Source organism: Carlito syrichta, unplaced genomic scaffold (genome assembly GCF_000164805.1).
Source record: "Carlito syrichta isolate Samal-C Ts95f unplaced genomic scaffold, Tarsius_syrichta-2.0.1 Scaffold304768, whole genome shotgun sequence".
NCBI lineage: Eukaryota > Metazoa > Chordata > Mammalia > Primates > Tarsiidae > Carlito > Carlito syrichta.
Window position 1 is genome coordinate 173963 of NW_007248864.1, and position 15303 is coordinate 189265.

Below are 15303 nucleotides of genomic sequence, written 5' to 3' on the forward strand. Positions count from 1 at the left end.
ACTCCAGTCTGGACGACAGAGTGAGACTCCAACTCAAAAAAAAAAAAAAAAAGAAAGAAAGAAAAGAAAATAAGTAGTATCTAAAAACTGCAAGATCAAGAAATGTCAGTATATTATATAAAAATACAGAAGTAAATGCTTGAAGAAACAGCTAAAATTAAAAGTGATTCCTCTAGTAGTGCAAATCTAAAGTTGAAAGAGATGAAATAAATATCTGCTCTTTTTATTTATAAGCCATTTTGATCTATTTAACTTTTTACTGTGAATATGCATTGCTTTTAATAAATAAAAATTAGTAAAAGAATAAATATCATTTTGAATGGACAGAAGGGAAGGAGAAAATTGCAGCCAAAAAACCCCAGCAAAGACACGAAGTAGGAATTAGTAAACAGGACTTCTCCACATTGGAAAGTAGTCAAAAGTTGTTGTTATTATTTTTTTTGAGTTGGAGTCTCGCTTTATTACCCAGGCTAGAGTGCAGTGGCATACTCAAGGCCACCACAGCCTCGACCTGCTGGGCTTAGGTGGTCCTTCTGCCTCAGCCTGCCAAGTAGCTGGAACTACAGGCACGCACCACCATGCCCGGCTAATTTTTTTATTTATTGTAGAGATGAGGTCTCACCAAGTTGCCCAGGCTGATCTCCAACCCGTGGGCTCAGACATCCTCTCACCTCGGCCTCCCATAGTGCTGGGATTATAGATGTGAGCCATGGTGCCTGGCCAAAAGTTATTTTAATAGCTATCACTTATTGAGTAATTGCTATGTGCCAGACACTGTGCTTACCACTTTATGCACATTATCTCATTTATACTCACTAACCCAATAAGGTAAGTACTACTATTATCTCCCGTTTTATAGATAAAGAAACTGAGAGGTTATAGAACAAACCTCAAAGCTTTGTCCAAATTCACAGCTAGAAAGTAGCATAGCAGGCTGGGTGCAGTGGCTCACACTTGTAATTCCAGCACTTCAGGAGCCTGAGGCAAGAGGATCACTTGAGCCCAGGAGTTCAAGATCAGCCTAAGCAGTATAACAAGACCTTGTCTCTACAAAAAATTTTAAAAAGTTAGCTAGGCGTGGTGACACATACCTATAGTTCCAGATACCTGAAAGGCTAAGGCAGGAGCATCACCTAAGCCCAGAAGGTCAAGGCTGCAGTGTGTTGTGATCATGCCTCTGCACTCAAGCCTGGACAACAGAGTGAGACCTTGCAAAGAAAAAAGAAAAAAAGAAGAAAGCACAGCAAAGAGTCAAACGGATTCATCTGACTCTAAATTTTTTCTACTCTTTGAAGGCATAATTGATTAGATTTGATTACTGATTTAATTTATAGAATAAAAGAGAAGGGTGGATCCAAAATGACTCTAAGGAATTAATGCTCACTTAGTGGGAGAATAATGTTCATTCATTTATTTATTTTAACAAATATTTATTAACTATTTGCTATGTCCAAATAATGTGATGGAAATATAGCAACGGATGTGAGAAATATGATACCTGCTGGCATAGAGCTGACTGTCTTTCATGCATAGGATGATCATTCAGGGGAAACATCAGTGAAGAAAATTATGAGTTCAGTTTTTTTGGATTTTGTCTTTTTTTTTTTTTTTGAGTTGGAGTCTCACTCTTGTCGCCCAGGCTAGAGTGTAGTGGCACACTCATGGCCACCGCAGCCTTGACCTGCTGGACTTACGCGATCCTTCCACTTCAGCCTTCCAAGTAGCTAGAACTACAGATGAACACCACCAGGCCCGGCTAGATATTTTTTGATTTATTGTAGGGACAAAGTCTCACCAAGTTGCCCAGGCTGGTCTCGAATTCCCGGGCTCAGGCAATCCTCTTGCCTTGGCCTACCAAAATGTTGGGATTACAGGCTCAGCCACCATGCCTGGCCATGAGTTCAGTTTTAATGATGTTGAAGTAACAATAGGATGTTCAAGAAAAAATGGCCAATATGCATGGGAAATGTGATATTAGAGATTGGTATAAGATGCTCTAAACCTCAAAAATCTATTTCTGGTCAAGGGAAATCAGAATTGAGAAAAGCTTTTTCATTTAATGCTTCAGAAATTCTGCATGGACTTTAAGAGTGCAGTTTCAATGTTAGTTGGGCTTGAATCCAGATTTCAGGAATTTATAGGTATAAACTGTTCATTTGCAAAGCACAATGGTAGAAGGGGAAAAAAAGATTGTACAATAGCTTAGGGGGAGCTGTCAAGACTAAGCAATTTTTCTTTTCCAAACTAAAAAAGACCTAAACATGTTTAAAAGCGAAAAGAAAAAAAAATCTGTAGAAAGGAGAAGCTAAAGATTTTACAAAGAGAATTGAGGAAGCTGTGTGAAATGAGGTAGAAGAGGGTAAACTGGAGAACACAGGACTTGGGCTTGAGAGAGGAAGAGGGACTGTTCTTTCTTAACAAAAGAAGGCTGACAGAGGAAAATATGAATCAAGTGATCTTAGGTAAAGAAGATGCATTGGAGTATGTAGTGTCTATCTTTTGAGCAAAACTTAGTTTTTGTGAGAATGGGCAATTGAATAAGGGGAAGGGGCTTCATAAGGAATCAAAGAATAGAGTTTGAAGTTCAGATCTGAAAATTAATAAAACTTTTGGATACTCCATAGCTCTATTTCAACTGCTTTCTACTGTTTTAAAATAATAGCAGATTGCACTGTTTTTCCAGTCTTCCTGATCAATTAATTCAAATTTTATCTCACCCAGGCCAACATTTAGGTACTACGATTCAGACAGGATGCCATCAAAATCCATTAAACATGACTCTCCTCCCAGTCATGATAGAGATGCACACTCCCCTTAACAATCCAATCCAACTTTGAATTAATATCTCTGTTGGTGTCTGTTTTATTTTTAAGTCATATAGTTCTTACTGGCACAATTTCTAGCATTTGTAATTCCATTTGGCACTCTTCAGCAAGCATTTAGTCTGCCCTACTTGAAAAAATATTTGCCATTTTGGTTTCAGTTATTTTTTTATTTATTTGAGTATTTTGTGTCACTATTTGTCATTTTGGTTTCAGATATTGATTGATTTATTGATTGATTATTTTGACTTGTAGTGTCACTCTGTTACCCAGGCTGGAATGCAGTGGCATGATCATAGTTCACTGCAGCCTCAACCAACCTCAGGCAGTCCTTCTTCTTCAGCCTCCCAAGTAACTGGGACTACAGGTGCATATCACCATGCCCAGCTAATTTCTTTTTTTGTAGAAACAAGATCTTACTATGTTGCCCTGGTTGGTCTCAATCTCCTGGGCTCAAGCAATCCTCCTGCCCTGGCCTCTCAGAGTGCTGGGATTACAGGTATGAGCCATTGTGCCTAGCCTATGTTTCAGTTATTTTTTTGTCACAGGGTATAACTTTGCACAAATACACCAATATGCACAAAAAATACACCAATATACACAAAACACAAAACAAATACAAGAGCTTCTTTTAGGCCAGGGACCATGCCTCTGATCTTTTTCCTTATTTCCCAGGGAAGAACATAGCACATTGTTGAAGCTCAGGAAATGCTGACAATGAATGGATGTGCTGTTAAGGAGAGAACTCTAAATGGAGATCCAGGAGATGTCAATTCTAGCTGTTTAGTTAACTAGAGTTTCCCCTTAGACAAACCATTTACACTCTCTAGACCCTTGTGAAAAAGAGGTTATTGGATGACTTATTAAATTGCATCTGACTGAAATTATATGAATTTTACATGTGATTTTTTTTTCGTGAGTTAGTGTCTTACTCTGTCACCCAGGCTGGAGTGTAGTGGCATGCTCAGGTCATCACAGCCTTGACCTGCTGGGCTCGGGTGATCCTTCCACTTTAGCCTTCCAAGTAGCTGGAACTACAGGCACATGACACCTCACCTGGCTAATTATTTGATTTATTGTAGAGACGAGGTCTTGCCAAGTTTCCCGGGCTGGTCTCAAACCCATGGGCTCAGGCAATCCTCTCACCTTGGCCTTCCAAAGTGCTGGGATTATAGGCATGAGTCACCATGCCCGGCCAACATGTGATTTTAAAACAGACATAATTTAAAGTTTTCAAGTGGCAATATTTTGATTGCTGTTAGAAACTTGTTCTAAGTCCCTGGCCAACTCATTGGCTACTGCCTGTGAATCAGATTAGACCATACAGCCTCCAACTCCTGGACTCAAGCAATTCACTCTCCTCAGCCTCTCAAGTAGCTGAGACTACAGGCATGTGCCACCATGCCTCAGATCATCTCTCCTAGTCATGACAGATAACCAACCAGATGTGTTACTCAAAGTTCTGTCCACTGGGAGGATTTCTCTTCCCCATTATCTTTTAGAGGCACCTCATGATGGAGTCCCAGTGCTGCAGTCATCCTCTTTCATGTAGTGCCATCTTAACTATGCAAAGTTATGTGTAAACCAGGCTCCTGTATTTCTTTGTTACCTTCAGTCACTTGATCATAGATAAATCACCATAAGGTAACAGGTGTGGATTGAGGAAGGGACAGCAGTATGGCAGGAAAATGTACCATGAGAGCCTGGACCACTTGCCTTCAGAATCTGCTCAAGTCCTATTCCACATATACACCTTCCATTAGATGATGAAATACTGCTAGGAACACCAGACTTTATGGCCAACCAGATCAGATAATGCTCAGTCTGTGATGGACAGCCTGTATCTTATCCTACCTGGCCAGACATTCAGTCTCCACTAGAGCTTATTAGCAAACCAAGAGATGCTTCTCAAAAAGAGAACTTCCAGCAAAACAGGAAATTGAGGTGGGAAAGGTGTCCACTAGACCTTTTCAAACTTCTGCTTCTTTTTATCATTGCCTTTTTCTAGTCCCTGGCTCAAGTGTCCAGGGCTCTTCTGCAATCCTCTCTTATGAATGAAGGAATGAGATCTGATAAATCTCTTTAATCTAAGAATTTGGGGACTTCTAAAAGTATGTGGATGTTTATAATGAACCACAGAGACTAAGTAATGCTGAGTCTATGGTAATGAGATTTAAAGTATTAATAAGTGAGTTTTGGGGGTATGTTCCTTCACCTACTGCTTCTCAAATCATACCTTATAAATGACTGCCAAATGTTCTGCTGAATACCATCTGTTTTCCATTTGTGGGAAGGGCCGAGTTTCCTCTCTGTCCCAATTAGCCCACTTTTTTTTTTTTTTTGAGTCAGAGTCTCTGTCACATGGGCTGGAATACAGCGGCACAATCACGGCTCACTACAGCCCCAACTCCTGGACTCAAGCAATTCACTCTCCTCAGCCTCTCAAGTAGCTGAGACTACAGGCATGTGCCACCATGCTCGGCTTATAGTCTCTTTCAGTACCTCCTCCTTACTCCACCCTCCCTACACCATACTATCACATTGGTGGTTTATGAGAATCTTCCTAATCAATCCTGCGTGAGCTGAGAACACCTAACAATAAAAAAAGACTGAACCCATGAAATAAATTAAGTACTTACACTGTATATTTCATTAAAATTTAGAGTAAAGCTGCTTTCTTCATTATGTGTACACATACATATAGCTTGCCCAGAATTACCCAGGGAACCAATAGAATGTTGGACTTCAAAGACACAATGGTCTTGTCATTCTTCACAAGAAGTTAATTAGCTCCTCTCCTGCGGAACACTACTCAGACTATGATTGGTAATGTCTCAACTCCTGCTCAGCCATAAGTCATAATTAATCATTAGGCTATTTCTCTGTTAACTGTCATTCCTTGATTGCTGAGCGATCTCCTATCGTTAATGACTGTTGTACTTTTACCATGGTGCAAGCATATTTCCAATGACCCCCAAGCATGCACAGGAAGTTTTAGCTAGGTCTAATCACTATAAGTCTTTTGCAGATGAGCTCCCCTTCTCATCCCAACATTGCTACTCAGATAAAATTAGCTTAAGTTAAAAGATAAGTTACAAAAGAGTAGAACAGAGTTCATGGACCAAGTATGTATATGATTGTCAGGCAACAGTTTTTCTCTTTAAGCACTGATTCGTTAGATTCCTTATCTCTTTGGGGCTGCCTTCTTGAGTTAGTTCTCAGTCCACCAGCAATTTGGTGTTTTTTAAGTACAAGACTCTTGATAATTGCCGTGATTCATCTACTTTAGGGATGGTGTTTCCTGGATTGTGTTCATATTTGCAATATGTACAGAATCCCTGATATCAGCAATTGTGTATTTAATAGAGGGAGGTGAGATTGCTTCACTTTTTTACAGTCTGTAAAGTGTCATATTAATATCTGTTATTATTGTTGCTTTTTATTATTTTGTGGGAAAAGTCAGTATCTTGTTTGGTTTCAGCCACAACTTCCTCGGGAATATATGATAATTTCCCCAATCAGCTTTTGTTCTTGGTCTATATCATAAATAATATTCATACTCTCAAATGTACAGAGAATTTATTTATAGCTTTGACATATTTTTTCATGAGCTGTTTAAATATTAACATATTCCAAATGAAACCCATCAGGAAAAGAATTGATTCATAGTCATTTCTATTGGTGACCTAAGAATTGCCTAAGTATAAGAATGTTTAGGAGCCGGGCTCGGTGACTCAGCCTGTAATCCCGCGCCTTTGGGAGGCTGAGGTGAGTGGATTGCCTGAGCCCGCGGGTAAAAGACCCGCCTGGGCAGGCGAGACATCATCTCTGCAATAAAATAAAAAAAATTAGCCGGGCATGGTAGCGCACGCGCCTGTAATTCCGGTTACTCAGAAGGCTGAGGCGGAAGGATCGCCAGAGCCCAGCAGGTCGAGGCTGCGGTGACCGGGAGTGGCCACTGCACTCCAGTCTGGGTGACAGAGTGAGACTCCAACTCAAAAAAAAAAAAAAAAAAAAAGAATGTTTAGGAACAGTCAAAAATTAAGCAAACTGCTGTGATTATGGGTCATGAGATTATGTATGTTTGGGATCTTTATGTGTACTTCATATAATAATGTAATCAAATAGTGAACTTTGGCATTTTTTTAGAAGAATATGCATAATTATCTTAATTTCTCCCATGATGGCAGGGATGATAAATATATAGTACATAAGTCACAAGTAACTACTCCCCATTTCTCACCCTTACATTCATAACAGATAATCCTAGTCAATCACGGCACTCTTATGTTACTGAATTCGGAGGTAATCTTATAATCTTTTTCAATCCAACCCTCTACACAGCTGTGTCAATCAGAGTAGTCATCTGAGATGAAACCGTTTGTTTTTCTTGATCTAACCTAGAGAGGTCATATGGTGCATTGTCTTAGTCAAGGAGCCGGGGTCACAAAGAGTAAAAACATTTAAACTAGCTCAAAAAAGGTAGATTTATTAAGAATACAACAGACAATATACAGATGTCTGGACAGTAAAGTACAGCCAGCGAGGCCACAGAGTGATTAAAACTGGAATTGGCAAGCAGGAACTGAGGTTGTTTGCTCATTTTCTCAAAGTCCACTGTATTAGTCAAGGTACTCCAGAGAAAGAATCAATAGGACATATAAGAAGATTTATTATGGGAATTGTGTCATACAATTATGAAGACCAAGAAGTCCCATGATCTGCCATCTGTAAGCTGGATAATCAAGAATGCTTGTGGTGTAATTTAGTCTGAATCTGAAGGCCTGAGAATCAGGGGAGTGGAAGGTGTAACTCCCATTCCAAGGCCAAAGGTCTGAGAAAAAAGAAGGGGGAAGGGAGACAGGAGCTCTGATGTTTGAGGGCAGGAGAAGATGAATGGTCTAGCTCCAGAAGAAAGATAAATAATTCACCTCTCCTCTGCCTATTTGTTTTATTTAGACTCAACAGATTTGTTGATGCCTTTCTGCATTGCTAAGGACGGATGGTCTTTACTTAGTCTACTGATTTGAATACTAATTTCTTCCAGAAACGTTCTCACAGAAACACCCAGAAATAATGTTTTACAAGCTATCTGGTCATCCATTGCCCAGTGAAGTTGATACATAAACTTAACTGTCACAACCACACAGTCTATCTTTTTTATGTTTCTCGCCATCTTCTCTTTCTTTTGACTGTTGTGTTCTCCTTTCTACCTAACATATTGTCTCAGCCCCACCCTACATGTTATTTAGTTAAAACATTCATATAGGCCAGGTGTGGTGGTTCACACCTGTAATTCCAGCACTTTGGGAGGAGGAGGTGAGAGGATTGCCTGAGCCCAGGGGTTCAAGACCAGCCTGGGCAACTTGGTGAGACCTCGTCACTACAATAAAAATTAAAAAAAATTAGCTGAACATAGTGGCACACACCTGTCATTTCAGCTACTTGAAAAGCTGAGGTGGAAGGATTGCCTGAGTCCAGTGGGCCAAGGCTGTGGTGGCCGCGAGCATGCCACTGCACTCCGGCCTGGACAATAGAGTGAGACTCCTACTCAAATTTTTAAAAAATTAAAAAAAAATTCACATAGTTCTCTAGTGCTTGCACTGAGTCTCTGTGACTCTTATTGAAATTTCTCAAGAAATCAAATCTAATGGGCAACAAATGGATGGGCTTCTAGGGGTCAATTTTCGATTTTTGATTCAATCAGTTATGGTTAGGAGAGTGGAATCACATTGTAAGAAAGTCTCTCCCAGAGTCATTAACAGGCCAGGTTAAACCTGAAGAAGTTGAGTTATGGTAAACAAATTGACTATCTAGTTCACTGATATATTTATTCTGAGTAGAGTTGAACTATACAAGAAGCCCAATTAAATTTGAATTTCAGATAAAATATGAATGTTCTTTGACATCTGTAAGAAGGTAGACCCAAAAATGAAATTTATTTTAAGAATGTGTATTTATTTTTACATACTTAAACTTCAGTCACCTTCAAAGTACTTTCTGTTCAATGCAATACACCTATCCAGATGCTTTTTCCCACTGCTCAAAAGAGTTTTTGAACTCTTCAATTTTGATGTTTCAATGATACTCATCTGAGACTGATAAATGAACCCACAGAACTGTAGGATAATAAATGTGTGTTTTTATAATTCCAAACATCTCATTTAAAAAATTTTAATTGACAAATTAAAATGGTATCTATTTATTGGGTACAAGTTGTTTTGAAATATGTATCCATTGTGGAATTGCTAAATCGAGCTAATTAACATATGCATTACCTCACATACAACAGGGGGACCCCACCCAAAACAGTTTTATTTATAAAAACTTGTGTATTTATTCTTACATGTTTAAACTTCAGTCACCTTCAAGTTATTCTCGGTTTGATACAATACACCTATTGAGACATTTTTTCCACTGCTCAAAAGGGTTTTTGAACTCGTCAATTTCGATGCCTTTTAGTGCTTCTGTTTTTTTGTTTCACCTATTCCACATCGGCGAAATGTTTCCCTCTGAGGACTTATCATCCATGGAAACAAAACAAAAGTTCTTTGGAGCGAGATTGGGTGAAGAGGGAGAGTGGGGTACTGGGGTCATGCTGGTTTTTTAGTTAAAACCTAGTGAACACTCAGCGAGGTGTGGGCAGGTTGTTCGTATGAATCACACATCATGAAATGGGCAAATGCATTCAAAGACTCGCCAAAAAATTCACTGAAGCTGAACATAGCCCCTCATAACAACACTAGCTTGTACACTGATGCCAATGGGTTCCTAGAACACTTAACCTAGCCAGGGAAGCCTGTACTAGAGGGGATCCGCTTTCTAAAAGATAATTCCAGTTTTTGGTGGCAGGGTCCTCTCTCATATACTAAAAATTATTTATTGTTTATTTTAAATTTTATTTACGTGATCATTCTGTATTTTTATTTGCTAAATCTAACAAACCTATCCCTGAGTCCTATTTTGAAGTCACCCCTTGAGTTGGGACAGTGAATTTTTTTCTAGAAATTAAATAGCTGCTACTGTAATCCTCAGAGTATGAGTAAATAAATAACCTAAACTAAAATGTATCTGACTGGTAGAGATTCAGTGTGGCAACATCAAAGTCTGAGTTTGTTTGTTTATTTATTTTTATTTTTTGAGTCAGAATCTCACTGTCACCCAGGCTGGAGTGCAGTGGCATGCTCATGGCCACCATAGCCTCAACCTGCTAGACTCAGGTGATCCTTCCACCTTAACCTTCCAAGTAGCTGGGATTACAGGCGCGTGCCACCATGCCCAGCTAAATTTTTGATTTATTGTAGAGACAAGGTCTCACCAAATTCTCCAGGCTGGTCTCAAACCCCTGGGCTCAGGCAATCCTCTCACCTCAGTCTCCCAAAGTGCTGGGATTACAGGCTTGAGCTCTGCGCCGGGCTGGGAACGGGGTTTTAAAACAGCTTCTAGTCCACTTATCCATTCAGGGCTGCCTCACATACCCAGTCACAGGTGGTACAGAGAGCAAGGCAAACATGCATTATCCTTTAGGGCAGTGAACTTACCCACTAGTAAAGTGTTACTTAATGCTCATTTGATTCCCTACAATTAGATTAGTTGCTCCTTTTTCCTGTGAGTTAGGTGTCAATGCAGAGGACAAGATGTGAAAGGACAGTTCCTCTCTCCCTGTCACTCCCCTTTTTATTATTTAATCTGAGTTATTTTTAAAGCAATAACAAACTTAAACAGGGTTATTCTTTTCATGGGACTACCATTACAAAATACCACAAACTAGATGGCTTAAACAAAATAATATTGTCTAACAGTTCTGGAGGGTGGATGTCCAAGATCAAGGTGTCAGGAAGGCCATGTTCCCATGAAAGTGCTAGGAAAGAATGTGTCCAGGGCCTCTCCCTTAGTTTCTGGTATTTTCTTGGCTATGGCAACAGAACTCAAATATTTGTGTAGCATCCTCTCTGTGTGCATGTCTGTGTCCAACTATCCCTTTTTATACTGATACCCGTAATACTTGATTAGGGGCTCACCCTACTCCAATATGACCTCATCTTAACTAATTATGTCTAGAGTGACACCATTTCCAAATAAGGTCACATTCTGGGGCATTGGGGGTTAGGATTTCAACATATGAATTTGAGGGCAAACAATTCAGCTCATATTCCATCACTCTTAAACCACATACCCCTTGCAGTATCGCCTGGATTTGCTGTTTCTCTTATTTAAGAAATAAATCTGTTTTCAGTGTGGGTGTTTATGTAGCAGACTTTCTGAGGTTGTGTATGATTGAATAAAATTTGACCCATACTATCTGTGGTACAATAGAGGTTGATATATTGGCTTGATGCATATGTTTGTAGCATTTTTCACTTGCTCATGGAATGCAAATGTTGCACTGATCACAGTTTATCACATTTGCCAGTTCTTGGGTTGACTGACATAGATCATCGTGAATTAAGCATTTAAACGGTCTTCATCAAAGCCTGATGGTCTTCCTGAATGTGGAGAGCCACTCAGGTCAAAGTGACCCATTTTGAAATGACAAACCATTTTCTTGCTGTGCTTTCCCCGATGGCATTCTCCCCATACACTGCACACATGTTTCAAGCTGCCTCTGCTGCCTTTACTCCTCTGTTAAACTCAAACAGAAGAATATGTCAGAAGTGTTCATTTTTTCCACTTGTCACTCTATCTTCTTTAGCCCACAAATAGCACTAACTTTCTTCAATTCTGCACAATGCAAGATGTATTCACAAACACAACATTGTCACTCTAAATGACAAATGACAAAAAATAAACTCACAACACTGCATTGTTGCCGTGCCAAAAACAAATACTACGAACGTATACATCAACCTAATAGTTTGACTATTTCTTCCCTGCAGAGTGTATGTTGAAATTTAATTCCCAGTGTTGGGGATGGGGCTTACTGGGAGGCATTTGGATCATGGGGATGAATCCTTCATAAATAGTTTGGTGCCATCCTCCCGGTAAGAAGTAAATCCTTACTCTGTTAGTTCCTGTGAGATCTGATTGTTTAAAAGAGTCTGGCACCTGCTCCCCTCTCTCTTCCTTCCCTCTCATCATGTGATCTGCACATGCCTACTCCCCTTCACCTTCTGCCTTGAGCGGAAGCTTCCTGAAGCCCTTTCCAGAAGCAGATGCTGACACCATGCTTCTTGTACAACCTGCTGAATCATGAGCCAAATACTAATAAACCTCTTTTCTTTACAAGTTACCCAGCCTCAGGTATTTCTTTATAGCAACACAAACAGACTGAGACAAAAGTACATGAAAAATGTGAGATTTACAGAAGAATATTAAGCCAGGCATGGTGGCCGATACCTGTAGTCCCAACTCCTCAGGAGGCTGAGATAGGATCTCTTGAGCCCAAGAGTATAAGGCTGCAGTGAGCTATGGTTGCACCTCTGAATAGCCAATGTAGTCCAGTCTGTGCAGAATAAGTAAAACTCCAATTCAAAAAAAAAGAAAAAAGAAAGGAAGAAAGAAAAAGAAACTAAACAATAAAACTTGGCATATATCGAGGACATGTGGGATATCATAGTCACACACAAAATTTTTTTTTTCATCCACTCGAGCATCCAACACAGCATCCAGCACCTAGTTAATGAACAGGAGAGATGGATTTGGGGAGACTGGTTGCAATCTAAAGGTGATTTAAAGCTCCAGAGAATGATGAATCTCTATTTTAGACTTTTGTAGTTTAGTTCATAATAATAGTAATTATAGAAGAAAAGTCACTTAATTTAGAGAATAGTATTCTAGGCTGGTTTGCTGATGATCCACTAGCCTAGCAGCTGGCATATGGGTCCCTTAATAGTTTGACCCTCTACCACCAATTTTTTTTTTTTGAGTTGGAATGAGACTCCATCGCCCAGGCTGGAGTGTAGTAGCATGCTCATGGCCACCTCAGCCTCAACCTACTGGGGTTAGGCAATCCTTCTGCTTCAGCCTTCCAAGTAGCTGGAACTACAGGCATGTGCCACCATGCCCAGTTCATTTTTTGATTTACTGTAGAGGCAAGGTTTCACCAAGTTGCCCAGGCTGGCCTCAAACCCGCTGGCTCAGGCAGTCCTCTCGCCTTGGCCTCCCAAAGTGCTGGCATTATGGGCTTAAGCCTTACCCTTATTTTTTAAGTGCCTGTGTAATATATTCTTATTGTTTTCTATAGTAACCACAAGAGATCAGCATAGAAAACTTTATTTTTGACAATTCTACTCTTTGTCATCTCTATTTCTTCAATAAAACTTCACTTCATAAAATAAACTTGTTTTCACAAAAGTGATATATTCCTTTTTTGAACAAGTATCACTTTTCGAAGTTGTTTGTTTTCGGGCCTCTTTCCCGTGGCGCCTGGGAGCCTGTCAGCCGCTTCAAGATAAAGCTGAATAGCTCCTTGTCTGCCACTGGCTGCCAGAAACTCATAGAAGTGAACGATGAACGCAAGCTCCGTAGCTTCTACGAGAAGCGCATGGCCACGGAAGTTGCTGCGGACTCCTTGGGTGAGGAATGTTAGAGTTATGTGGTATAAAACAGTGGCGGGAACGAGAAACAAGATTTCCCCATGAAGCAGGGTGTCTTGACCCATGGCCGTGTCTGCCTGCTGCTGAGTAAGTGGTTACAGACCAAGGAGAACTGGAGAAAGTGCGAATGTTTGGGGTTGCATTGTGGATGCCAGTCTGAGCGTTCTCAACTTGGTTATCGTAAAAAAAAAAAAAAAAAAAGGAGAGAAGGATATTCCTGGGCTGACGGATACTACGGTGCCTCGGCGACTGGGGCCCAAAAGGGCTAGCAGAATCCGCAAACTCTTTTTTTTTTTTTCTTTTTTTTTGAGTTGGAGTCTCGCTCTGTCGTCCAGACCGGAGTGCAGCGGCCACTCCCGGCCACCGCAGCCTCGACCTGCTGGGCTCCGGCGATCCTTCCGCCTCCGCCTTCCGAGTCGCCGGAATTACAGGCGCGCGCTACCACGCCCGGCTGATTTTTTTTATTTATTGTAGAGATGAGGTCCCGCTGCCCAGGCGGGTCTCGAACCCGCGGGCTCAGGCAATTCACTCACCTCAGCCTCCCAAAGGCAAACTCTTTAATCTCTCTAAAGAAGATGATGTTCCTCAGTATGTTGTAAGAAAGGCCTTAAACAAAGGTAAGAAACCTAGGACCAAAGCACCCAAGATTCAGCGACTTGTCACTCCACGTGTCCTGCAGCACAAAGGCCGGTGTATTGCTCTGAAGAAACAGCAAACTAAGAAAAATAAGGAAGAGGCCGCAGAATGTTAGACTTTTGGCCAAGAGAATGAAGGAGGCCAAAGAAAAACTCCAGGTACAGATTGCCAAGAGACGCAGAGATTGTCCTTTCTGCGAGCTTCTACTTCCAAGTCTGAGTCTAGTCAAAAATAATATTTTTTTTGAGTAACACATAAAATCTGAATCTCAAAAAAAAGTTGTTTGTTTTTACTGTAATAATCTATACATCTGCTATTAGTCTTGTAGTACTTTAAAATTTTATTTAACTTTGGTGTGAACAGCTTATTAGTTTAAATAAACACTTAGAAATTAAAAGCAAGTAGCGCTAGGCACAGTGGCTCATGCTTGTAGTCCCAGCACTTTGGGAGGTGAAGATCAGAGGATTGCCTGAACTCACAGGTTCGAGATCAGCCTGGGCAACATGGTGAGACTTCATCTCTATTATATAAATAAATAAATAAATAAATAAATAAATAAATAAAACTAGTTGGTCATGATGGCACACACCTGTAGTTCCAGCGACTTGGAAAGCTGAGATGGAAGAATCGCCTGAGCCCAGCAGTTTGAGGCAGCGGTGACAGTGAGCGTGTCACTGCACTCGAGCCTAGGCAACAGAATGAGACTCGAACTCAAAAAAAAGAAAAAAAAAAAAAGAAAAAAAAAAGGCAAGTAGCTCAATAATATTCTTTTGTCTCAATTTTTAGCCAAGAAATTTGACATTGATTTTCTTATTTTGTAAAAATGGTGGAGAAAGTCTATTTATGATAGATACTGTCAACTCTCAATGTTTTCAAAGCTAAATGTTTCAGCTATGCATTACCATAGGTCCTTATTTCTTCCTTTCCTCTTTTCAGTTACCTGCTTTTTGGTCATTTCAATACAATTTTCAAAAATAACCCATTTTCCTAGGAAAAGATGTGATTAAGGGAAGAGATTGATGATAGAGGATATATTTGATTTTTTTATTATAAGCAAATTTCTACTGTTTAGAGAGAATGACGATATTATTCCTTGAAAAAAATTTTTTTGAGGTGGGGGTTCCCATTCTGTCACCCAGGCTGGAGTTCAGGGGCACAATCCCAGCTCACTGCAGCCTCAACCTCCTAGATTTGACCGATCCTTTAATCTTAGCCTCCCAAGTAACTGAGACTACAGGTGCGTACCACCATGCCCACCTATTTTATCTCATTTTTTTTTAGAGAGAGGAGGTCTCACTATGTTGCCTAGG

The 15303-nt window shown here is 40.2% G+C and overlaps 1 pseudogene; it reads left to right on the forward strand.

Annotated features, from left to right (window-relative positions):
• The window catches only part of LOC103263219, an 18660-nt pseudogene extending 4432 nt beyond the window's left edge, over nucleotides 1–14228 (forward strand).
• Nucleotides 14229–15303: the final 1075 nt, after the last annotated feature.